At 44.1% G+C, this 26412-nt stretch overlaps 1 long non-coding RNA gene across 1 annotated transcript in view; it reads left to right on the plus strand.

The window, feature by feature from the left end:
- The first annotated feature begins 2447 nt into the window (after positions 1-2447).
- LOC144819994 (uncharacterized) overlaps positions 2448-26412 on the plus strand; it is an 88616-nt gene continuing 64651 nt past the window's right edge. Inside the window, exon 1 of the long non-coding RNA XR_013607660.1 lies at positions 2448-2570. This is a non-coding gene — a long non-coding RNA (uncharacterized LOC144819994). The remainder of the gene's footprint in view (positions 2571-26412) is intronic.

Here is a 26412-nt window from a genome sequence, read left to right on the forward strand (position 1 = left end):
GCCCACATGCCTCAGATAGGGAGCAGAGCTGTGTAAGGCCATCGGAATATCAGTCTTAAAGGGTGGCCCCATGAGTAGACCACCTACTTGTCTCAAAGGAAGGTCGTGACTGGTCGGAACGCTCACCTTTTTCTTTCAGGGCAATGTTGTGGATGCAGGTCAAGATGTCCAGCGGGTGAGCCCTTCCTGGGACCCAGCTACCCACTCTGTGGCTCTTGTCTCAACAAATTGCCTCTGCTGTAGTATCACCCAGGATCTGTGCGAACAGTTCTGCTACTTAAGTCTCTAAGCTTTCTCCTACCACGTCTCTAGGGACTCCTCAAATTCAAATGTTGTTTCGTCTGGAATGATTTTCCAGGTTATCTGCGTGTGCTTGCAGATCCAGTTGTTCTGACAAGCGTATGATTTCTTGTTGTAATTGCTCTATTTCTTCGATTTACGAGGTTCCCTTTTCCTCAAACCTGTCCACTCTGTCTCCTATGTCCGTTACTTCCTTTCAGACGGCTTGCCGCTCGCCCATTAGATCCCTTTTGGCTGCCAGTAGGTCTTCTCTCAGGCCCGACAACAGAGCCTCCAGGTATGAGCCTGTGACCAGAGCCTCTGGGTCCTTCGCTAGTGGTAAAGTCGCTCAGCTCTGGCCCACTTTGTTCTCTCCCTCCTGGGGGCTCGCTGATTTCACGAACATATCCTTAATAGAGCACCCTTTCTTCGACCTCACAAACGCCATTTATTCTGTGTCACTGTATGTGGTGGTGGAAAGTGTCCTGTACTAATCTCCAGTATTCCTCGACTCAGGGGGTGTACATATTGCAGCCCAACCTCAAAGCATAGTCTCTAAAGGGTCCTCCTTCCTCCCTTCTCTTCTGCCATTCGAATCTATGGCCGCTGACTGAGGTTGTGGCAGACTTATTCCTCATGCGAATATAGGCTGATGATTGTACTCCCCGGTTGTTCTGGTGTGTGAGTAGGAGTTCTCCCTGGATTACCAGTGGCTTCCGGGTTCGACGCCCAGCCAGCCAGCGGTCGATGACGATCCATTGTGCATCCCCGGGTCGGGACCTTTATGTCTCTTGTGTTGTTGCTGAGTTGGCAGTCTGTGAATTCCCAGCGGGCGCAGGTCGGGCTGCTTTCTCGTCTGGTGGTCTGTTGCTATTTAGTGGCTAATGGAGCTCTTCTTTGACTAGGATTTCTCTTTGCCCTCCTGGCTCACCCCGACTCTCACTTCTCAGCCCAAGCACCAGTCTCCAGCCCTGCGTGGTTCTCAAACCCTTGACTGAGCTAGGCCCTGGCATCGGACAGATCCGACAGAGCCTTCCTCTACTTTCTCTCCTTGATGGGCCTCTGCGTGGGCCTCTACACAAAGGTCTGTGTAGCCTGTCACTAGGCCAGCTCTTATTTGATGTTCTGGCATCTGCAGTCCGTGTGGTCTCTGCCCTCTGTGTGTGGGAGCCTCACCACCTACTAAGCCTTCCGCAGGAAGCCAATGTCCCGCTTCTGGGCGGCCAGCCCGGGCCCCCACGTCTCAGCCGGTGCCAGCCTTACCTCCCTTTTGTTGCCTCCGGCTTGCCCCCAAGCCTCTCATCCAGAGCTCGGTGTCTCTGCATGGCGCAAGGCCACCACCTACGGCCCACACACTCCAGGGATCCAGGTCAGCACGGGCCTCCGCCGGATGTGTCTCCGTTCCTCCTCTCAGCGAGATCTGAAAGCTTGCTCAAGGAAGTGATGCTGAACAGCGAGCGAGGACACGCCGAAGTCTGGCCTTCCCACCTAGGAAATCACTGGCATGTAAAGGGTAGTGACCGGGACCACCCAACCGTAGCATCCCCTGGCCTCCGTTGGCTGCAGCCGCCGCTGATGGCTCTGGGAGGGCCTGGAACGTAGCTTCGGGCTCTTGTTGGCCTTGCTATTTCTGACATCTTCCAGGTCATGGGGGTCATTTTTTCTGTATCGGGGGGCCTGGGGGTTGACCCCAATCAGCAGCTTTCGGTTTCCGGCTGAGGTTGTGCTGTCTCTGGGGTGGCAGGAGGATTTCGGTTCGGTGGAGGCAGACCTGCGGCAAAATACATCTGACTCCGTCACCATCTTGGCCACGCCCCCATGAAAATGTTTTTTGAAGTTTTAGTAAGGACATACCATAACTAGATTTAGGAACAACAGTTAATTATATTGGCTATCTTTCTAATTTGCTGAACTCAAGAGAATATAACGTATCTTCATCAGAGCATGGGTTGTCATGAAACTTGAGGGAGTTATAATAAGCATAGAGAGATGTGTTTCATTCTTGAGATACTTCGTGTTTGTATGTTTAGCTTCCAGATACTTCTAGATTTAGGTTGAACTGAGTCATGGTTATTCAAAAATTTAGTTAGAAGACCTATTCACAGTTGTAATTAAATTTAATATTCTGAAAACAGAACATTTATGGCATCTCTTTATTTTGTAGGCACTCACTAAATTCGGCAGACCTCATTAACCAACCTAATCACAAGGCAGAAGTAGTCCAAGAGAGTCAGGACAAGCCCAAAATTGTCGTTTTGCAGAGGAGAAAATTCCAATACAAAGTATGCAAGGTAGTGATTTTTATTTTTATGTGTTTGTGACTCGCTTCAAGAACTCCGAGTCAGATCGCAAAAGAGGAGTAACAGCCAACACTTGTTTCACCCCCTTTACATGGCCATCCGGCCTGGGGCTTCCTCAGGGATATACACATCAACATTACAATGGACAGAGAGACCCACAGCAAAAAACAAAACATACGCAGGTAACCGAAAACATGCAGTGCGCAGGGTGCAGACAGTTCCACAACCACATATGTAAAATAAATATATGAAGGTATGGCATAAATATACATTTAAAAACAGTCAAAGTGCATGTATTCCATATACAATTTAAGATGGACAAAGAACAAAGAAAAAGTAAAGAGAAGAGGTTGGAGGCATGTTTGGAGAAAAGAGATTAAGAAAGTCATGAAGGAGGGAAGGTGAGAAAAAAAGGACAAAGAATGAGGAAAAAAGACAAAGCATGAGGAAAAAACATGAGGAAAAAAAGGCCAGGAATGGGGAAAAGAAAAGATGGGGTAGAAGGGGGGAGGACAGAACAGTGCAAAGGTATTGACAGACACGTATATAAAAGGACGATATGAAACTATGGCATGGTTATACATTTGTAATCATATTGCGAATATTCATGTATTACATATGTAGCATAGCGATGGACAGAGAAGTATGGTATGAAGATATGACATCGATATACATTTGTCATCATAAAGTAATATGCAAATGGTTCATATATGTTTTGAAACAGTCAGAAAGTGCATACGAAATGTTGAATGGATGTTGTGATGAAGGAAGAATGGTAGGGGAGAAACGGCAAGAAGCGAGGAAGAGAAGGTGTATAGAACAAGGGGTTCATATAAGAGAAAAAATCAAAACAGATATAATTTGTTTCAAATACAGGAGTCATTAGTCAAGTCATATTATCAAACAGTATACATGTTGATATGACCAAGTGTTGGCATGAAGGTAGAGTAAAATATATTTACATGGAGAGGTGGATAATCCGGTCCAATGTTCAGGTTCCAAGAACACGGTGGGGAGGAAATAGAGAGGTACTGGGGTTAGTTGACAAATTTACGCTCAGGATAACAAACGGACAGTGGTGGTACCTTGTGAACTGTGAAATTTGTCATGGCCTGTAAGTCCCGTGAGCTATACGGGCTCGCAACTTTATGTATATGAAGGTATGCCGGGTGCCCTGATGTGAGTGTTCTGGGGGAGGGGGGTATGGGGGATTAGTGTGGGTGGGTTGCACTGGGAATGGTTATGTGCGGGTGTCAGGTCCCCAGTCTGTCGATCCAATAAAAAGAAGCTAGTTCTGAAGAATTCTAGAGGAATGGTAATAGCAGCCTTATCAAAGTTGTGGAAGCAGCATTGGGCGCAGGGTAGACTGCAAAATGGCGGCAAGATGTTCCGAAAAGGAGGACAGGTTAGCGCTCTAGTCCGCCAGAAAGATTTGTGTGATGTCGGTGAGGCGCGCGGAGAACTGCGCACTTCACCTGATCATCGAGAGGAGTAGGAGGTGTATCTGCGCGTCGCGTTTAGTCAGGGAAAAAATAAACGCGTCGCGAGTTCTTTCCAGAGTGACAGAAGATTAGCGTATCAACTGAATTCAAGTAAGACGGTTCCAGGTTCTAGAAAATTAATACGTGACTCGAGTTAGTAAGCTAAAAGAAAAAACTTTACTCTTCATTTCCATAAGACAGTATGTTTCGCAGGCATGCGAGTAATGCTTAGAGCGCAGTGTTTAATCGAGAAGTGGTGTACATTCCTGTATTCATAGAAGTACTGTAGAACTTTCAGAACTACCAATTAACCTACATAACTTGTTAAAGAGACTAGAGTGTGATACAAGATTAAGTCAGAATAAACAAGAAGTTCGACAAACAAGAGTAAGAGTTTAGGAGAAATTTCGAGTAGTGAAGCAACTACAGAGAAAATAAAAAGGTGAAGCAAGAAGAATAATTACAAGACAGTTGTTCACAGTTCTGTAGGTGAGCCCCAAGAAATAAAATAAAGATAAGAGGGTTTAAGGAAAGAAAGAGATTTAATAAACACAGTACATTTCCTTACAGTGATTCACAACTCAGAACAGAAGAACAACAGAATAGAAGAGAGGAACAAGCACACAGCTCTTTGGGTAGGTCACTACTTAACTAGAGAATCAATAGCGTAGTTAAGAAGGAGCAGGGAGAATTATATGATTTTATTTTACAGCATTGTCAAGTCAGCAGAGCAGAACAAGAGTAGTCAAAGAAAAAGACGAAAAGAAGAAAGAAGACTACAATTGTGTGCATTCTCTTCTCTGTCCAATTCCCCTTTCCCCGTCGGGGCTCTTCCGGCTACGCATTTAAAATTGGTGTGTGGCTGGGGAGTTCTGGGGAGGAATTGGGAGCTTACGTCGTTCAGCTCCTGTGTCACTGCCAGCAGAAAAGACTGGTTCTGACAGCGGGGCTCGGAGAGGTCGTGGTGGGGAAGTGTACATGCGTCAAATTACGAACTTGAGGTCAGCGGTGAAACCTGGTAGCATGCGGCATGTTCACGCTTCTCGTAAATGATTCAGTACAGGACAGGTGTAGTCCTGTGGAATACGCTCGATTTGTGTATTTCTATGAAAGGAAAAAAGACCAGGTAAAGGTCAGCATCTGAATGCTGGCATCAGTAACAAAGTTGGGATACGTAGGACTCAGTTGATACACCGGGTCCACAGTAATATGCTCACCTCAAATGTCATAATGGCATAATGCCCTGGGTTTGGCAATCTTCACAGTCGGCATCAGCATCGGACCTCACGAACCGTGGCCTTAAGTACGGTGCTGACGCTTACTGTTTCCGGGTCAGTAGTGTTTGGTTCTGGTCCGGCTTCCCGGAGTATGGGTGCTAAATTGGAATGGGAAATTTAAGAATGGAACTGATGCGACTAGTCTCTGGGATATGTATTTAAGTGATTGTATAAGCTGAGGCCCCCTACTTAAATGTCCTACTTTCATGTGTGTGTAGGTCTCTTGGTTCTCAGTCATTGTATACGGGAACGTCACAGAGGGGGTGGGTTCCGAAGCCGTTCTAAGGTGGTTATGGGCGAATGTCAGTTATGTTGACACAGTATAGCTCCGTCAGGTCATGGTTTGAGTAGCAAATGGTGATCACTAAGACAGGTTTAGTATCGTGATCTCCCTATATGCACAGTGGGGAGAGAAACCTAGTACTAGATCATGCCAGCAGAAAAGACTGGTTCTGACAGCGGGGCTCGGAGAGGTCGTGGTGGGGAAGTGTACATGCGTCAAATTACGAACTTGAGGTCAGCGGTGAAACCTGGTAGCATGCGGCATGTTCACGCTTCTCGTAAATGATTCAGTACAGGACAGGTGTAGTCCTGTGGAATACGCTCGATTTGTGTATTTCTATGAAAGGAAAAAAGACCAGGTAAAGGTCAGCATCTGAATGCTGGCATCAGTAACAAAGTTGGGATACGTAGGACTCAGTTGATACACCGGGTCCACAGTAATATGCTCACCTCAAATGTCATAATGGCATAATGCCCTGGGTTTGGCAATCTTCACAGTCGGCATCAGCATCGGACCTCACGAACCGTGGCCTTAAGTACGGTGTTGACGCTTACTGTTTCCGGGTCAGTAGTGTTTGGTTCTGGTCCGGCTTCCCGGAGTATGGGTGCTAAATTGGAATGGGAAATTTAAGAATGGAACTGATGCGACTAGTCTCTGGGATATGTATTTAAGTGATTGTATAAGCTGAGGCCCCCTACTTAAATGTCCTACTTTCATGTGTGTGTAGGTCTCTTGGTTCTCAGTCATTGTATACGGGAACGTCACGGAGGGGGTGGGTTCCGAAGCCGTTCTAAGGTGGTTATGGGCGAATGTCAGTTATGTTGACACAGTATAGCTCCGTCAGGTCATGGTTTGAGTAGCAAATGGTGATCACTAAGACAGGTTTAGTATCGTGATCTCCCTATATGCACAGTGGGGAGAGAAACCTAGTGCTAGATCATGCATAAGCTTCCTTATATTATGGACATAAGATAGCTTATGTCCCGGTTCTACATAGAAGGACTGTACATCAAATATAGAGTGCGAAGGGAGCATGATTTAATCTTCTCCCAACCAGGCATGCATTTCTGCATCTTTGTTAAGTCCCAGTGTAACTGTATTGAACCTAAGGATGAGTTTGCTTTATCTTTTATTCATGTTCGAGATCATGGGTGACTGCAAGATGGAAGGCATTAATGCTATTGCCTGTTGGTAATAGTGGGGTGAGTAGTTTGGTTAGTTCTGTATCTATAGATATGTTGGTTTCAATTCCTAGTTCCATGGTGGTTCTAGCCAGAGAGTTGGGGTATGTTTCCTGTTAGCTGAGATTGGATAGTAGGTCTATGTAAGTTAGATCTTGAATAAACATTCTGAGATTGCTGTCCGTAATCGGTCTTGGTGTAAGTTGCCTCGATCAGCAAAGAAAGCTTTACGTTTGCGTGTGAACTTAAATAGATCAATTTGCATTCGGTTTGGATTCCATGAGGCTGTGGGACAGAAGGAGAGTCCTTTATTAAGGACTAGCAGCCCGCCCCCGCGTTGCCCGGGGGCAGAAGGGGGCTGGGGGCTGCATTTTGAGCATCTGTTTGGTCCCCCCCCCGCCCGACCCGATCCGACATTGCCCGCCCGCCTGCCTCCCACCTGCCTCCCGCCCGCCTCCCGCCTCCTGCCTCTGCCTTACCTCAGCCGCGCTCTACCTCACCCGCGCTCGGACATAGCCCACACTCCCGGACCCCCGCCCGCCCTGAAATTGCCCGGACCGCCTCCCGCCTCCCCTTACCTGAGCCGCCACGCCACTCCTCGCCACATGTCACTCCTCGCAGCACGTCGCCACTCGTGACCGCTCCTCCCCGCCTGTCGTCATCACGCAGGTGTAGGTCGCGGTCAGCGCTACGTCGCGGCCAGCGCTTGTTTTAGGGGACTACTTTGTTTTTAAACTTTAAGTTTTTTAATTTACGTTTATTTTTTATTTTATGCAGCCTATGTCCATCTACACACCCTGAGGATTACATCAATGTATTGGGTGTGTGGATTGGCGCTGTGGTTCCCGAGTTTACCTTGCCAAAAAGTGCAAGTTCTCTCTTTATAATAGTAGTATAGATGCTTGTTTCCTGATTGGAGAGTGAGATAGATGAAAGATTTTTGATCAGACTCCTCATTGCTATATTCTTCTGTCTAGTTCTTTTTTCCTGGACCTGGTGGTCACCCCTGTCGATGGGGTTGGTAGTTCTCCTGATCCAGCGCCCATATAGAAAATATGTCTTAACAACACTACCCAACTCCACAATATTCACCATTAAATATATACACTCACAAGGCCCATAAACTAACAAGACATATTTTTGAGCAACTGAATCATGTGACCTAATTAATTAAACCTATTCATAATTTAAATACACATATATTTACAACTGCAGTATATTGACTTCACTATAGTTCTTGTAAATATTGCATTTAATTAGGCCATTTAGGCAAATGGATCTGCTGATGGTAACTAATTTCATGAAATAACAAGGCTAGCTTGTATTTTAAAAAATCTTATTTTTTTTAAACTATTTATTCAAAGAAAAGTGCATTTTTTTAGAATCTTTTTAGTCAAAGCAGCATGGTTTGAGGAATTACAAATTAGTCAGTTTCAAGCAGAATCAAATAGCATGTTTAAAGAAGAATAAACAGTTTTTCCATCACCAAAACCCTATTTCCCTGTCTAAAACTCACTTTGCCTAAAAGAAATAAAGAGTAAAAGTCATTTAGCCCTATTAATCCTTACGTGCTCCAAAGAGTCCGACAGCACGTCATGCCCTTCTGGATTCGGAAAGCGAGAGGAACCCCCTCCCTCCAAAGGGGTCAGTTTATATACCTTTTTCCCTAACTAATCTAAGTAAAATGAATACTTTTCTCAGCCATCCAAAACTCTGATTGGCTGTCACTTCGTCAGACCACATTGAGTCATCACATTTTTGAAGCCCAGTTCCGACTCTCTCTTAGAGTCTATTGTCCCTTATTTTCATGTCACGTAGCTTCCTCCAATTTGCAACATCTGAAATAGTCAGTCCATGACTTCCTTAGCTTGACAATCTCTCTGCCGGTTCCTGACCTTGGTCAATCCGACCAAAAGCACGAATAGTTCATTGTTCAATTAAGTTTGTATTTTTTTTTGTTTAACACAGCAGAAACTTTCCACACTGGGCTGCTGCTTTCTCTGAGCAGGATTTTGCCAACTGCATAATAGACGTGCTAGGCCTCAAGCCTCTTTTCTCAGTAACTAGTATATAAACAAACACAAAAGAGGGGGGCGTGGCCAGGTGCCGATGGAAATGGCCGCCTGAATCCCTAGCTCCGCCGGGACCGTCAGTGTCCCCTTGAAAATCCGCACTAAATCCTGGCTGGGAGGCTTTCCGAAGGCGGCCCCCAGCTCCCTCAGGTGTGGTGACTCCTCGGTGAGATCGCCGGGCTGAACGGACCCTCGGAGGCCCCGGAATCCGACCGCGACTGACAGCGGCGACCAGACGTCTCACCCCTGGAGCCCGCATACGGCCGAGTCGGCCACTCGAGGTCCCGGACTGCGGCCTGCCGCGGCTGTGAGGCGCGAAGGCGGGGGGCGTGGCCTCAGCATCGGCGCGAAAACGCCGGAACGCCAGGGAAGTGTGGCGAGGCCTTTTGGACACGAGAGACCCGGGTCCTCTACTGCTCGTCTACCCAAGCGGTAAGAGGGACTGCCGCGCACAGCGTGTCTACCGCGGGGGCTGGGGTGAGAGTGCCCGGCCTGTGCTGCTCCCTGCCTTCCACATAATAGCTGCCCTTCACTGCTGCATACAGGTGGCCCAGACACGTCCCACGGCTGTGGAGGAGGCTGGCCCCGGGGGAAATTGACGGCAGGAGGACCGGCTGGAGGTAATAACGGACCCGGGTGGCATCGGACCGCGACGTGAAATCCCTGACACCCCCCTGGAAGTGGGCCCCGCACTATTAGAGCGCCTGGACGGCGGCTGCTGTGAGACAGAGTCTCTGTCTCTGCCTGAGATCGGCTGGAGTGGGGAGCGGACCAGAACTGGCGGCAGTCAGGAAGAGGGTGGGCGACGTACCATCGGACCCCAGAGGCACCAGATCGAGCATGAAGCCTAAAGGGGGTGCAGTGTCCCAAACGAATAAACTGGACCAATATACTGTGCCTAAGAACCAGACACAGACTGGGGGAGAGACGAGGGATGTCGGGGGGAAGGCGGAACCCTCTCTGACGTCCATCATGGCCGCGATCCAGACTCTTGGCACTACCCTAGAAACAAAGATGGACAAGATCACCACCGAGGTGAATCTGCTCCGTACCGACTTGGGAAAGACCGCGGACCGCTCGAAAGCCAATGAGGTGGACATTAAGGCCCTCCAGGACTCGGAGAAGAAGCTCACAAGCAGGGTCGACGAGCTGGTCCACCAGCACCGACAGATGGCACTGCGGCTCGATGATCAGGAAGGTAGGGCTCGAAGGAGCAACATACGCGTGGTGGGCGTGGAGGAAGACCTGGAGGGTGACAGTATGGAGCTTTTCCTCGAAGACCTGATACTCCATCACCTTAAGCCTAAGAGACTTTCCAAGATTTTCACTATAGAGAGAGCCCACCGGGCTCCGATTCCCAAGCCTAAGCCTGGAGCCCCACCGCGAACAATTATCGCCAAAATCCTTAACTACCGTGACCGAGATGCGATACTACAGGCTGCCAGACAACACGGTGATCTACAATACGAGGGGTCCACGGTACGGTTTTTCCCTGACTTCACGCTGCAAGTGCAACAAGAGCGACGGTCCTTCCAGGGGGTCAAGGCGGCGCTCCGAGACCATGGTGTTCGGTACATGATGTTCTTTCCCGCAAAATTAAAAGTTCTGCACGACGGCCGGTCCCATTTCTTTACCTCGCCAGCAGCATTACAGGACTGGATCGACGCAAAGTTGGCTGTGACCCACCCTCTCCAAAATGGCGGACAGTGGAGAGACAATGGACAACCGTCTCCGGGATCGGCGACGGAAGGAGCTGAGGCGGGGGGGCAAAGTCAACGATCCTGGCGCTCGAGGTCTAACAGTCCCCGTTGGGACTCACCCGGAGAAAACACAGCGCGATGAAGCGGCGCACACAGGACTTGGAAGAAGCCGGACAGTAATGTATAAAGTGTGCTTGTTCGTATGCCTGGGCGCTCCGAGGGGGCGGAATGGGGCCTGCCCAGGGATCTAGGGCCGGGCTCCCTTTTTGTACTTGCACACCCAAAGCCTGAGGGACTGAAGGACCTGGGACACTGCCGGGGGGCGGCCGGGACGGAGCTGGCCACGTGTATCCCGAGTTAGAAGTTCCTCGGTTTTCACCGGGGTAGGGTTGGGCGACAGGCGCTCTGCTAATTGGGGTGGTGGGTAGTTTGAAACCCACGGAGCAGGGGGCAGGGAGGGGGGGTTTTGTTTTTGCAGAGGTGGGCGGGATGGTTGGGGTCCAGGCAGGGAGGAGATCAAGGGAACTGTCGGATATGCATGTTACTGTCTGCACTGTTAGAGCATATCGGGGGGGATCCGGGGAGGGACGGGGAGTTGGGGGTTTGTTATGGTCGTACGAAGTGATTATCTGTGATGTCATTCATGGTTCAGTGGTGCAAAGTGGAAATGGTTTACAAAGCAATGGTTATGGCTAGGCATTGGGAAAAGAGCTTGAGAATCATGAGCTGGAATGTGAATGGACTTGGGGACAGGCTCAAGCGCACTATAGTCCTTCAACTCATAAAATGACACCAACCGGACATAGTAATGTTGCAAGAAACTCACCTACTGGGTAACACATGTCACGCCCTTAACAGGTGGGGCTATACTCTAGCCTCGCATTCTGGCTTCACTTCAGGTTCCAGGGGGGTGGGGATACTATTGCGCCGCTCGCTGCCCTTCCACATTGATAGTACTAAAGCAGACCCACAAGGCCGCTTCACGGTGGTCACAGGACGATGGGAGGTGTTCACGCTTAACCTGCTTTCGACATACATCCCGCCGGGCCTGCAGGCTCAAGCCTTTGCAGACTTGGGCAAATTACTGCTCTCCCTTCCCGAAGGTCAGTTAGTCCTGGGCGGGGATTTCAATTCCGTGGTGTCAGGACTCCTGGATAGACAGCCCCCCAGGGACCTTCCCCAAGGGCAACGATGGTTAGCTGACTTTCTTGAGGCCTTTGGACTCACCGACGTTTGGCGTCACCTTCATCCCACAAATAGCCAATTCACCTTCTTCTCAGGGCCACATCATACCTTCTCACGACTTGACTACATCCTCACCGTCCTGCAGCACCACACTACAATACGGGAGGCCACACTCTTGACCAGGGGCATTTCGGACCATTCGCCAGTTACCACACACATAACGTTCGGAACCAGGAGGGAGGGATGTGTAGCGCCGATAAACCCCTGGCACCTAAAAGACGAGGACACGCGGGGGAAACTTGACACCTCCATCTCACACAACTTTGAAGAGAATTTGGGATCGGTAGACTCCCCTGTCACGGTATGGGAGGCATTTAAAACGGTGGTAAGAGGGGAGGCGCTTTCAGCCATCGCAGGTAAAAGACGGGAACGGCGCTGTCAGGTCACTACAGTTGAGGCGGACCTTGCTATACTGGAGGCTGAGGCACTCGAAAAAGGGGCTAGGATGGTTAGGCATAAGTGGCAGGTCAAATTGGCAGAATACAGAGAGCTGGTCTCCCTGGAGGCCCAGACGGTGGCTAGACATAGAATGGGTAGGTTGTACGATCAGGGCGACAAAGCTGGAAAGCTCATCGCCTGGTTGGATAAAAAACAGCTAGCCAAGAAGGTAGTCCCATTAATTCATACGCAATCCGGAGCTATTCTCACAGAGCCTCGAGATATAGTGGATGAGTTTGCTAGACACTATAAGCAGGTTTATACGAGGGTATCTGACCGTCCGGAGGAAGATTCTATTGCCCTCCTTGCTGATATCCAAATGCCGTGTCTATCTGATGATGATCGTGAGACCATTGATAGCCCACTCACAGAGGCCGAAATACGGCGCGCGATAACGGAACTCCGGCCTGGGAAAGCATTGGGTCCTAACGGCCTCCCGATAGAATTGTACAAGATTAAACCGGATACTATCAGTAAGCACCTTAAAGCCATGTTTGAGACAAGCAGAGAGGAGGGACTACTGCCGTGGGACCAGCGAATTGCCACTATAGTGGCAATCCCAAAGGAGGGAAAACCGGTTGAGCACTGTGCCTCATATAGGCCGATCTCACTCCTCAACGCTGAGCCCAAAATACTGGCAAAGGCACTTGCCAATAGACTCAAACCAGTACTGAGTACGCTGGTACATCCTGACCAGTCAGGCTTTATGCCGCACCGGAATACGGCCCTCAATATCCGACGCCTACACGGGGTGCTTGGCCAGCGCCATAGACTGACGGAGGATGCGGTGGTGGTCTCCCTGGATGCCACTATGGCGTTTGACACCCTAGAATGGCCGTACATGTTCGCTGTCCTGCGTAAGCTGGGCTTCGGACCCCGATTCACGTCGTGGGTTCGTCTCCTTTATTCGGAACCGCTGGCACAGGTCCTAGTGAATAATAAGGTATCGGAGATCTTCACTTTAGAACGGGGTACTAGGCAGGGCTGCCCCCTTTCTCCTCTCCTGTTCGCCCTCTCCCTCGAACCGTTGGCTGCCTGGATTAGACAGGACGTTTACCTTCGCGGCATAGAGTGGGCGGAGGGATGGGTAGATAAAATATCCCTATACGCTGACGACATTCTTTTATACCTCTCCAAGCCACGACGATCGATCATTGCTGCACACTCGACATCTTCGCTAGCTTCGGTCGCAATTCCGGCTTCAAGGTCAACTGGAGCAAATCCTATCTTTATGTCCTCAGAGGGGGGCCCCCGAGGCTTCCTGACACTTGTCCCATCACGGTTGTTGAGGAAGGCTTCAAGTACCTGGGAGTGTTCATCTCCACGGACAAAGCCCTATCCTATGAGCGTAACCTACTACCTCCCCTTTGGCGTCTCCAACGAGAAGCCAAGTCCTGGCAAGGTCTGCCATTGTCGCTGCTAGGCCGGGCTGCCCTATTCAAAATGATGGCGCTGCCTAGGTTCCTATACGCCCTCCAAAACTACCCTGACCTGGTACCCAACGCCTACTTCACGGCGATTGAAGCCGCTCAGCGTACCCTCCTCAGGGCGGGCACCCCCCGTATTGCCTTGCAAAAACTCACACTGGGGTGGTATGACGGAGGCATAGCCTTACCCGACATCCGTAAGTACTACTGGGCGGCCCATCTCTCAGCGATTAATCAGGGGACCTACGGGGATGGCAATGATCCAGCCTATGGGATGGACAGATGGCAGCTCCCGGGGGGGAACTATGAAATCGCACTCTACTCCAAAATGGGTAAACATCAATTCACTGGACCTACACAGCATTCGGTACAGATATGGCACATAGCCCTGAAAAAACTTGGCTGGTCCGGGGTCCTCACCATGGCTACGCCGCTCTGGGCTTCTGGCACGTTAGGCAACCTGGGTCGTTCTAAAGGGTTCCGGAATTGGGACTTGATTGGGATCTCCCAAATTAAAGACGTCTGGGGCCCTAAAGGTGTCCACACATTTGATCACATGCAGGCAACGTACGAACTGGCGCACACCGAATACTTTAGATACTTACAGTTGCGACACTCACTTCAGACAAACATTCCGCCAGACACTACACTGCCTTTATGCTCACCTCTTGAAGACAGGCTGTTAGATGGCCTAATTCCAGAACATGCTATATCCCTCACATATAAAAAATTACTCAATAACTCCCCCGACCTACTCCTTCCCTTAAAAGAGAAGTGGACGGCAGATGGACTAGAAATTGATGAGGAGGAGTGGACCTATGCTCTGGCATCTCCCCGTGAGGTGGCAATATCAGCCCGATTGCGCCTAATTCAACTGAAGATTCTTCACAGAATTTATATTTCAGGTGCAAGGTTGCAGAGAATGGGAGGAGAAGGGGACGGACTCTGCAGAAGGAGTTGTGGTGCGGAGAGTACTTTCTTTCATATCCTTTGGGGGTGTCAAAAAGTGCAACTGTACTGGGGGAGAGTGGTTCGCTGCATGCAAGAGGTGTGGGAGGTAGAAATACGGCTAGAGGCCAAAATATGTCTGCTTAACATTTGGGGACCAACCGACCTGTCACATAAAGGGAGGCTTTGGGTCACGCTTGGGCTGATGGTGGCTAAACGCAACATTGCTAGGCTGTGGGGTGATCCCAACCCGCCGAAACTGAGAGACTGGAAATGTGACATGGACTGGTGCATGCTGCAGGAGAAGACGGTGTATGTCTCACGAGGCTGTCCTCGCAAATGGGTGGAGATATGGTCCAGGTGGAACGAATACAGGGGAAACATCTGTGAGCCCCCGCTGACCACACAGTCTAGCTCACTGGAAATGTAGGGCAGCCCATTGCAGCCAGACTCCTAGCACTCGTTCTCGTGTGGGTACCATATATGCACCTGAAATGCTCTGAACCTGATAGTCATGTAACGTATCGACCAAGTTAAAGGGGGGGTGTTTTCTGTTTGTTTCCTTTTTCGGGGGAACCTCCACACATCGACCTTAATATATATGTGTTAAACTTGAAAATGTGACCTTCCTCATCCCTCATTATCCTTCGAGATCCCACAGTGGTATACTCTGCAACGCCGCCGTACCCCCGGGATGACGGTCTGGGCTGTGTTTTAAAATTTGTGTACACTGATTGGGTCTTCACTGTTGGCCGGCCCGATGGGTTGTAGGCGAGGAATGTTTGATGTGATCTGCTAAATAAAGGTCTTTAAAAAAAAAAAAACAAACACAAAAGAATAATTAATGCAAGAATTAGAAATCATTCTGTTACCCACCCACCTTAGCTAATTATTAACCATTAGTCTAAGTTACCTAGCAGAAGCAAATAAAGCAACAAACAGATTTGTGCAACATTTAAAACAAAAAGACAAAACATGAGCACACAGAAATAAGCACATGCCATTATTAAAAACAGCCACATTTAATTCTGACAACACAATAGACAGAATTAGTTTATTATTTTTCACATGCAAGCACTTTGCACACAATTGCACATATATGAGCACACATATTAGTTTCCCACGTGTAATGATCTGTAAATTTTAATCTAGATTGGTTAGTATTTTCACTGCACACTTTATTATTAATATTATTATTTATTATGGAAATTTAACTTTGCGAGCTGAAATAAATATATTTCTAAATCTCGCTCCATCAACTCCCTCATCTGGTGATTTCAAAATCACCAAACAACACCCAAAATTTAGCGAAATGTTATCTCATAGATGAACATGTTTGATTTTCACTGTTTTAGTATTTCTAAAGACTTGTCTCATCAGTTTGTCTACAATTCTCATATTGAGTTCTACGAAACTCTTCCAGTTCTATTTCTTTCTCTTGTTCCTTTCTGATCTTATATATTCTCTTCTTTTCCCTTAGGTATTTCTTTCTCTTGTGTAACATGCAACTAATCTTCAACAACAGTATCACCAAAACTATAACTAATAAAGGTGTCAGTGTTTTGCCAAGAATTGAACCACCAATCTCTTGAAACCAAGTTTTGATTGCTTGAAATCTTTTGGACAGACGTTCTGAAAAATCATCCTCTTCTAAGGGAACAATTTCTGATTGCAGCTCAGTGATATTTTTAATATACATCTCAATACCCTGACTCTTATCAGGGATATAAGTACAGCAGTGTTGGACATGTAAAATGCCACAGACTCCTCCCTCTTTTGCTAGCAGAATGTCTAAAGCAATACGATTCTGCATTACTATGGACCGTATAGCAATGACCTCAGTATCCACCAACTGGAAACCACCAGCTGTGTCAGTTGACAACCTGTCAACAATTGTGGACAATTTTCTAATTCTCCCAGCATTCAGGGTTATACCCACTAAAGGTATTACTGCTTCAAAGATGTCTCCTAGAATTTCTGTAAAGCTTTCTCGTTTAAACCTATTTACATGATTACTGATTTCAAATGAACCTTCTGCATTTCTGTCAACATGAAATATTTTTGGAAAAACCAATCCTACAAAACACGTCCCATACCAGTGATCTGGGAGGTTGTAGTAAGCTTTATCTCCACAAACAAAATAAATCCCAGGAAATATCGGATCCTTGCCACCTTTGAATCCCCAACCCTCCATGATTTGATAAGTTTCCTCACAATGACTCGCACCCACAAAATAATTGTCAAATAAAGTATTATCTCTCCTGATACAAAATTTTCCACTAATTGGGTTGTCAATATGAATAGCAACATTTTCAAAAGATTTACCATTAAACTTTTCATCCTCTATCTGCCAGAATTTAGATTTGGTCTGTTTAAGCATTTCATTTCTTTTATAAATCGCTCTTCTCTCCTCAACTAAATTCAGGAAAGACTTTTCTTCAGATCTCAATTTACATGTCAAATTATTTCTAAAAGCATACTCATAGGTAAGTTCATTTGTCACAATGAAAAATGCCCTCATCTGTTTAGCTTGTTTGGGCTTATACAAGCTTTTCTCAATTTTCAGGTTTGCAAAAATGTCGTCATAATTAGAATAATAGTATTCTAAACGACCAGTTTGATAAAATAAGCTAGCTATCACACTACAGGTTATGCCATAAGTAGAGGAAGCATATTATAGGTAACTCCCTCCGAAACAGAAGCAGGCAATTTCACACAGATATAACAATCTTTAACCTCCATGACCTTTACATACTCAGCCAGGAGTCTGGGAAATGTATTAGTAGAAAAATCACCAACAGATCTATCTTGATGAATCTCTGGTCTATGATCAATAACTCTGTTAGTTTTGCCAGTTGCACTATGTTTATCTTGTTTAACTGAAGCTTTGCTCGTCATGTTGACCTTATACATTTCCTTATCTATTCCAAAAGGGAAAATGACAGCTAGAACTAACCATAACAAGATTATTAGGACCACACAAATCAAAGACATCTTACAGCATCTCTTGAAGATAGAACATCTTGAACTATTATTTACAAAAACGTAAGGCATTTTCACTAAGTTTGCAAATTAAACCAAAACTAAAATTTAAAAATGTCTTCTAATTTTTCTAAAATTCTAACACCCCCGTTTTTAAATTCTTTTTTTTTTTTTTTAAACCCTCAACCTTATAAGAGCTTTTCTTCGACCTTGCGTCACAATTCTTTTTCAGCTAACACAATTTCTTCAACCTTGTGTCACCTAACACAATTTCTTCAGCCTTACGCCAAAAACGGAAACCCAAAATTTAAACAGAAAATACTTCAATCGTTGTCACTATTGTCATCTATTTCTTCCTGACTGCTACTATTAATTTCCACTACAGGTGGCTTATATTTCTGGTTTGGTTTCATAATTCTTTTTGCCCTTCTATTAATAACCTCTATTTTCTTTCCTGCCTCACTTTTCTTTTCAGGATTTTTTGACTTGATATCTCGTTGATTTGCTCCTTTGATCTATGTACCAACTTGAATGTCAGGCCTTCATTTTCTCCTGGACAGTTATCACCTTTTCTTGGTAATTTCTTCTTTGGCTCTGTCACATTAAACTCTGTTCTCAAAGCTCTTTTTCTGAAATTTCTTATTTGAGAATCTTCATCACTCTCATCAGTTTTACTGTCAGAAATTTGAATTCTAGACTCAGGTACTTCTTTACTCGGCAGCTTCACTCCGTTAGGAACTTCATCCTTATAGCTGGTACTTGGTAATTCGTCTTCTTCTTCTTCAATTACCTTCAACTTCCCAGTTTCAGAATTCCTGTTCCTGCTTTCAGAGCTTCTTTTCTGCTTTTCAATACTCTCCTGATCTTGATTCACATCTTGATTAGACTCTTCTTTTACTTCTTTTTCTAGCAGATCGTCATCATTTTCTGAGTCTGTCACAATTTCCAAATCTTTTTCATTCAAGACTTGTTTTCCATTCAAACTTTCCAGATGTCGACTTTCTTGTCGATCTTCAGGATCTGGATTTCTTTCAGGTTCTTCTTCAGAATCTGAATCAGCAGTCGTGTCACTCTCTTCATCAGAATTTTCAGGTGTAGGTACACGAATAGTATGACTTGCATGTATCCACCGCTTTAAACCTTTGCACTTCACCGCATTTGTTGTAACAAGAATAACCTGTCTTGCTTTTTGCCACCTAGGTACTAGACAGTTTCTTCTTCGATTAACTTTTGTCCTGACCCAGTCACCTGGTAACAGATCATGAGCTTGCTCTTTTTCTCTTGTTTGCACTTCAGTTCCCACCTGATTGGAGACAGAAGTCACGACATCCGATAAATTCCTGCAGTACTCCAAAATGACGCTGTCATTAATAGTCATCAATCTCCCTACTGGAATAAAAGCCTGTTTCATAACTCTGCCCATAACAATATCATGTGGACTTAAACCTGTCTTTTTATCAGGTGTACTTCTCAGAGACATTAAAACAAGTGGAAGGGCATCAGTCCACTTCATACCTGTAGCTAGACACATTTTTCCAATTCTATTCTTTATGGTTCCATTTACTTGTTCTACAACACCTGATGCTTCTGGTCTGTATGCACAATGCAAATTCTGCTCAATGTTTAAAGCTTCACAAATCAATTTTAACAATCTGTTTTCAAAATGCTTTCCACGATCAATTTCCACAGTCGCCGGGAAACCGTACCTTGGAATAATCTCCCTTAAGAGCAATTTTGCAACAGTGATTGAATCATTGCGACGTGTGGGAAACGCTTCAACCCATCTTGAAAACAGACAGATTATTACAAGGACATCATGCAATTAATTATGTGGTGGCATTTCAATGAAATCCATTTGTAGCCTGGTAAAAGGACCACCCTCCCGTCCTATGGTTCCCATGCTCACAACTGTTTTTCTGTTGGGGTTCATTTGTTAGCAAACTAAACACCGTTGACATAGAGACTCTGCAATAATTCTGAACTTTGGATTGAACCAAGTATCTCTGAAAAGCCTGATCATAGAATCTCTTCCAATATGTACCTGACCATGATACATCCTAGCCATGTCAGCAATCATGCTATTTGGTAAAACTGTTCTGCCATCTTTGTAAGTCCAAACTCCATCCTCATCTCGCTGTCTACATTCAGCTTTCAACCATGTATTTTTCTCCTCATCACTTGCTTCGGCTTGTAAATCTTTAACTCCCTGCCATGTTTCAACTACTGATGTTAGCATAAGTGAGTTCAGGACATGTTCATCATTCTTTTCCCGATTAATTGCAAAATTGTTTCTTGCGCAATATTTTGCCATCTCATCTGCGTAGGCATTTCCTTTGGTAATGAAATCCTCACCTTTTTTGTGAGCTGAACAGTTTACAACAGCAATCTTTTCTGGTAATTGAATGCCATCAATTAATCTTTTAATCAATTTTGCATTTCTGATGGGAGTACCTGCAGAAGTTAAATAACCTCTTTGGGACCAAAGCTGTCCATAATCATGCACAACTCCATATCCGTACTGGCTGTCAGTTATTATGGTGATTTTCAAATTTATTGCTTTTTCACAGGCACGAATCAAAGCAATCAATTCCGCTACTTGAGCTGAACAAACTCCTTCGAGACATGATGCTTCAATCACCGTAGCAACTGTACACACAGAATATGCTGCTCTCAGAAAACCCTCTTCTGTTCTTAGACAAGAGCCATCAACAAAGTAGACAAAATCTGATTCAGGCAAAGGAACATGTTTAATATCCTGCCTTGGCTTAGTACAATATTCCAAAACATCTAAGCACTCATGATCAATATCATTTTCATTTCTGATTTCAGTTTCTGTACCATCAGGCAATAGTGTAGAAGGATTTAAATTTACACACCTAGCTATTGAGACATTATCTGATCCCAGAATAATTTTTTCATATTTGGTAAGCCTGTTACTTGTTAGATGCTGCGTTTTACTTATGGTAAGCAAAATTTCAACTGAATGAGGTACATAAACTTTTACAGGAAATCCCATGACGATTCCCTCACTTTGCTCAAGACTCACACTTGTTGCAGCTACTGCTTTTAAGCAGCCTGGTAATGCTTTTGCAACTGGATCAGGCACTGCTGAGAAATATGCAATTGGCTTTCTCAGTTTTCCATGTCTCTGAATTAGCACAGACAATGCACAACCTTCTCTTTCACTGCAATACAACTCAAAATTCTTTTCGTAATCTGGCATGCCTAAAGCTGGAGCTTCACATAAGCTTCTTTTTAGGTTTTCAAAAGCTTCCATCTCAATTTCAGTGAGTACAATTGGGTCTTTTATATCTGATTTTGTTAGTCTCTGCAATGGTTTAGCAATTACCGAAAATCCACTAATCCATTGACGACAATAGCCAACCATTCCTAGAAACATTCTGACCTGTCTCTGTGTTTTTGGAGGTTGCATTCCCTGAATCATTTTGATTTTCTCTATTGTCACTTGTCTGATTCCTTTAGCAATTCTGTGACCAAGGTATTTTACCTCTTGTTTACAAAACTGTAATTTTGCAGGTGACACTTTATGTCCCTCATCTGCCAAGTGATTCAAAAGAGCGATCGTATCTGTGACACAATTATCTCGTGTTTTTGCTGCTACAAGTAAGTCATCAATGTATTGGACCAGTGTCGATTTTCCTGGCAAATTTAAATTCTCCAAAGATTTCTTTAACAACTGATTAAAGATAGATGGACTCTCTGTATACCCTTGAGGAATACGACACCATGCTAATGTGCGACCTTGGAACCTGAACGCAAAGATTTGCTGGCTATCTGGATGCAATGGAACAGTAAAGAACGCATTGCAAAGGTCAATGACAGTATACCATTCTGCATCATGCGGAATTTGGTAAAGAATCACTGCTGGATTTGGAACAACTGGACAACATGGAACAACTATCTGGTTAACTCTTCTCAGATCTTGAACTATTCTGTACGTTCCGTTTGGCTTTTTGATCCCCATAATCAGTGAATTACAAGGACTGCTTTCAATTTCTTTTAGAACACCTTGCTTTATAAATTTATCAATTACAGGAATGACACCTTCAATTGTTTCTGCTTTCATTTTGTACTGAGGAATGTTTGGAAATTCTATTCCCTGTTTCACTGAGATTTTAACAGGATCAACATGTTTCATCAAGCCCATCTCATTTCCTGTCAAATCCAAAATTTCAGTTTTGACTGTCTTTTTCAACTCTTCTGGAAGATTATCTTTGTCAAATGCAGGAAACAATTTACTTTCCTCTGCTTCAACCATCAACATTGTTAATTTGTAAAGTCCATCTTCCTCAAACGTCTGTAGATCAATACCCTCCGGTGAACAATATATTTTGCAGTTCTTCTTGCATAGGATGTCTCTTCCTAGCAAGTTTACAGGACTGCTATTGCAAACTACAAATCTGTGTTTGTCTTTAAATTTGCCCATTTCTACCTTCACAGGCTCTGTCAAATCTGTTTTAATTTGTTGATTAGCAACGCCAACTACTTGGATGGTGTCACCATAGAGAGGCAGGTTTTCAATTTCCACTGATCTAACAGTAGAACGGGTAGCACCAGTGTCCACATGAAAAGTGATTTCTACATCATTCACTTTACTATTTACAAATGGACCAGAGTGGTCAACCTCAAGAGTGGCTCCAAGTACACACTCTTCCTCCTCTCTCAGGCACCGTCATAAGTAATCTTCAGAATCACTTCCACCATTTTCTGTCATCAAAAACTGTTGGGAAACATTTGGCACATTCACTCTTTTTTGGTCTGATTACCTGATCACCTCCGCTGAATCCTGTTTCCGAATTATACCTCTCACCACCTCCACAGTTAGGAAGAGGAGGCTGTGGAATTTGACTCTGCTGATTTGCTAACTGTCGCTGTAGCTGTTGCTGCAGATTCAACTCATTTAGTTGTCGCTGTAGCTGTTGCTGCAGATTTACATCATTCTGCATCTGTGTATTTAATGATGCATTTTTTAAATTTCTGGGCGGATTTTTACACTCACGCTTCCAGTGTCCAATTTCGCCACAATTAAAACAAGGCAACTTTTGTTTAAGCTCTTCAATATTAACATTAAATTTTGGTTTATTATAATTGCCCTTACATTTTCCTTGACCCTGATTCTGATTTTGATTAAAGTTTACATTTTTGTTCTCCAAATTTGTAATCTGCTGTTCAGCTACCTTTACCTGTGCCCACATAGCTTTTTCCTTTAACTTTTTCTGTCTAGCGTCTATCTCATCACTGCAGTATTTCGCCTTTCTCAGTATGTCATCAACTGAGAGCGATTGCCATCCGACAATACCATTTCTAATCATGTCTCCAATTTCAGGTCTGAGACCATAGACAAATCTGTAAATAAAGTGGCTCATGTCCTTTTCACTTAATTTTTCATAGCCACTATACTGTTTGAAAACCAACAGTAATCTTTCATAGAATGAATGAACTGATTCTTTTGGCTCCTGATTTGTTCTGTCTATTTTGACCCAATCAACTTCTTTTGGGGGAATCTTAATTTTCAACCAGTAAATCACTTTGTCATACAATCCCATGACCTCTGATGATGGAGCACCTGTCACGGCATCTCGAACTGGTTCTACCTTTGGCCAACTTACAGCAATTTTACATTCTGTCCAAAGATCTGATGGGACAACAATGTCAAAGAATCCATCAAGATCAATCCACAGAACTTTTGATACTTTAATGAACCTTTCCACCTGTCGATACCATTCTACGGGCTTTTCTCTCAGTTGAGGAAAATCATTTGTGAACAACAAAATGTCTTGTCTAGACCAGGGAACATGAACATAACCACCTCCTGCAATTTCTCTCATTGGGTATTGATTAGCCAATCATTCTCTTTTTTTTCCCTCTTTTTTCTTGGTCCACTTAACTCTCCATTTACTCAAGTCACCCAATTTTTTTATGTACACAATCAAATCTTTTATATGCATGATTCTTCCCATTGCATTGAAATTATCAATGTCTTTTTCAGTGAAATCCAATCTGTAATGTTTTCCCAAATTCTTCTGTCTACTCAAATCAATTTCTAATTCTGCAGCCAATTCTTCTAATTGATCATATTTGTTTTTCGTTTTCCATTGTACACTTTTGCAAATGAATAACAATTCATCATCTTGATAATGCTTCAAACTGTCAGGACCAATTGTGCCAATAATAATTCCTCTAAATCTGCTTTTAGTCTCGCAACATCAAGCTTTGAAGATAAATCTGATTTTTCAACACTCTTTTCTGGAGATTCAATATCTGACTCTGCACCCATTGGTGTTCTGCATGATGAACCTGGATTAAAAGTTAAATCAGGAATCATTGCTTTTTCACGATGAATTTCACTTAATTATGAGTAAAATTTTTCAGCCACTTTTTGAATTTCTGCATTTAATGGGATTGCTAAACCTGACTGTTTTATTTCTCTTTGATCAAAAACAGGCTGAACAGGACTAATCGTTACTGGAACTGTTACTGCTTCCATGCCTTTAGTTAACTGTCGAATTAATTCTTCTTTTGATCGTAAATATTCTGAAGTACTTTGAGCTTCCTCATCTCTGTCAGTACTCATTAAACTTCTGGAAGGAATCTCATTTCTTGAAACTGGAGTTTCAGGAAAATTTCGACTTTCACCAAATACACTAGAATTTGTTCTTGTTTCTAACCTTTAAGGAGTTTCTGTATTATTCGGGTAAAATCTGGGTGTTTCTTCATTTAATGGAGGTGCACTTGGTGTGGCTCCTGTAGAAACCATCGGGGTAGACCATGAACAAGCTGGTTTTAAAGGAGTCTGTTTTTTATTAGTCATATAAATTTCTTCTAAAACTGGATCTTCTAAATCATTTTCTTCAATGTTATTTTTCTTTTGAACATTCTTTTGACCTGGTATTTCAGTAATCATTTCTCTCACTGGGTAAAGACCATCACACATGTCTGCCTGTCTCCATCGTCGCATTCTATCCTCATGAGTTTCTCTTTTAAAATTTCATGATTTTGGAGGTCTTTTTATACCACAGCTTTCTCGTTGTAATTTAAACATTTCATCCTCCCATTCAACTAAAGCTTCAAATTGTGTAGGTCTAGGTCTCGGCACAAGAGCCATCATTTTTTCTCTCAAGTTTTTCAAAATGCTCATATTAAATGAGCCATCCTCCGGCCAAGCTAAAACACCATCATTTTTGGTATAATCCATCCATACATCAAACTAAAGGCAAGTATGATAACCATATTCACCTTCCATATAGGCTGCAGGTGTTTTGTACTTATGAAGTAATTTTCCACCTCGCGTCTCAATTTTCTTATCAGGTGAAAGTAAATGTTTTAATTTCTGAAGCCAAGTAAGCTTCTTTTCCTCTTTTCTGTAATAATAACTCATGTTTTAATCAAATTCGTTTACTTTAGAATGATCGTAAATATTTCCTGGTTGTTCCGCTAAACCAACCAATCCGTGTGCGAAACACACCAACAAGCTAATCAGGTTAAGCTACGTCACCACCCTGCTCAACCAAAAGAATTGCTGCTTTTCAGAAGAGCCAATCAGCTAACAGTTCGTTGAAATCACGTGAGCCAATCAGTGCGTTAGCCGTGACGTATGTTAGCCAATCACTGCGCCGACCTGTGACGTACACAGTCGCTGCAGCTTTTCGCGTCTCACTCCTAGCGCTCACCCCTCCTTCACAAAAACTTTTCACAGCGCCATTTTAAGAACACTTTTTCAATTAATTTTTATTAATGACAACAGAAAAACAAACCATTTGTCTGTTTCGCTAAATAAAGTGACAGCTTTTACAATCATACAAGTATTCTTTTGCGTGGAATAGACGACGCTATTCTCACAGAATATTCAATTGTTGATAAAGTATGACTACTCTACCCTTCTAACAGGTAATAACGAACTCATTTCCCTCTGAATGCACATAAAGTAGCAATTCAAAGTTTGACTCGAACGAAATTACAAAATCATTTACGCATCTTTCAAATGGAAAATTTCTCTAACCATACATACATGAAATCCTGGTAGGACTCTAACCAACCATAGAAATCCACATTTGCCAGTAAAATAGACGACGCTACTTTACCCTTCACACAAGTTTGGATAAAATTCTATTACTCTTTCACAGTGAGTTTTAAAACAGGCTCTGAGTCCCTATACTCAAAAGCTACAATTTTATAGACAATCTTCACTATACATTCTACCTATCACACCTAAATCCCTAAACTTGTGTTGTACGCCCACAACACTAGTGATAACAATACCACTATTTTGAAACAGAACAAATGCACTGTGTAACTTCACTACTTGTTACACCACTCAAATGCCGCGGCAAACTAGGAATTTTCACACTGCTGGAAAAAACCCTTTTGACTACATATAACATGTGAACAAACTCAACATATGTTAAACATCGATCCTATGTAATTACCATGTAGCATGTCAGTTACCATAGCAACCGTAACTCTGCTACTAGAGAAATTGATCCAGCGCCCATATAAAAAATATGTCTTAACAACACTACCCAACTCCACAATATTCACCATTAAATATATACACTCACAAGGCCCATAAACTAACAAGACATATTTTTGAGCAACTGAATCATGTGACCTAATTAATTAAACCTATTCACAATTTATATACACATATATTTACAACTGCAGTATAATGACTTCACTATAGTTCTTGTAAATATTGCATTTAATTAGGCCATTTAGGCAAATGGATCTACTGATGGTAACTAATTTCATGAAATAACAAGGCCAGCTTGTATTTTCAAA

Source organism: Lissotriton helveticus, chromosome 2_1 (assembly GCF_964261635.1).
Source record: "Lissotriton helveticus chromosome 2_1, aLisHel1.1, whole genome shotgun sequence".
Taxonomy (NCBI): domain Eukaryota; kingdom Metazoa; phylum Chordata; class Amphibia; order Caudata; family Salamandridae; genus Lissotriton; species Lissotriton helveticus.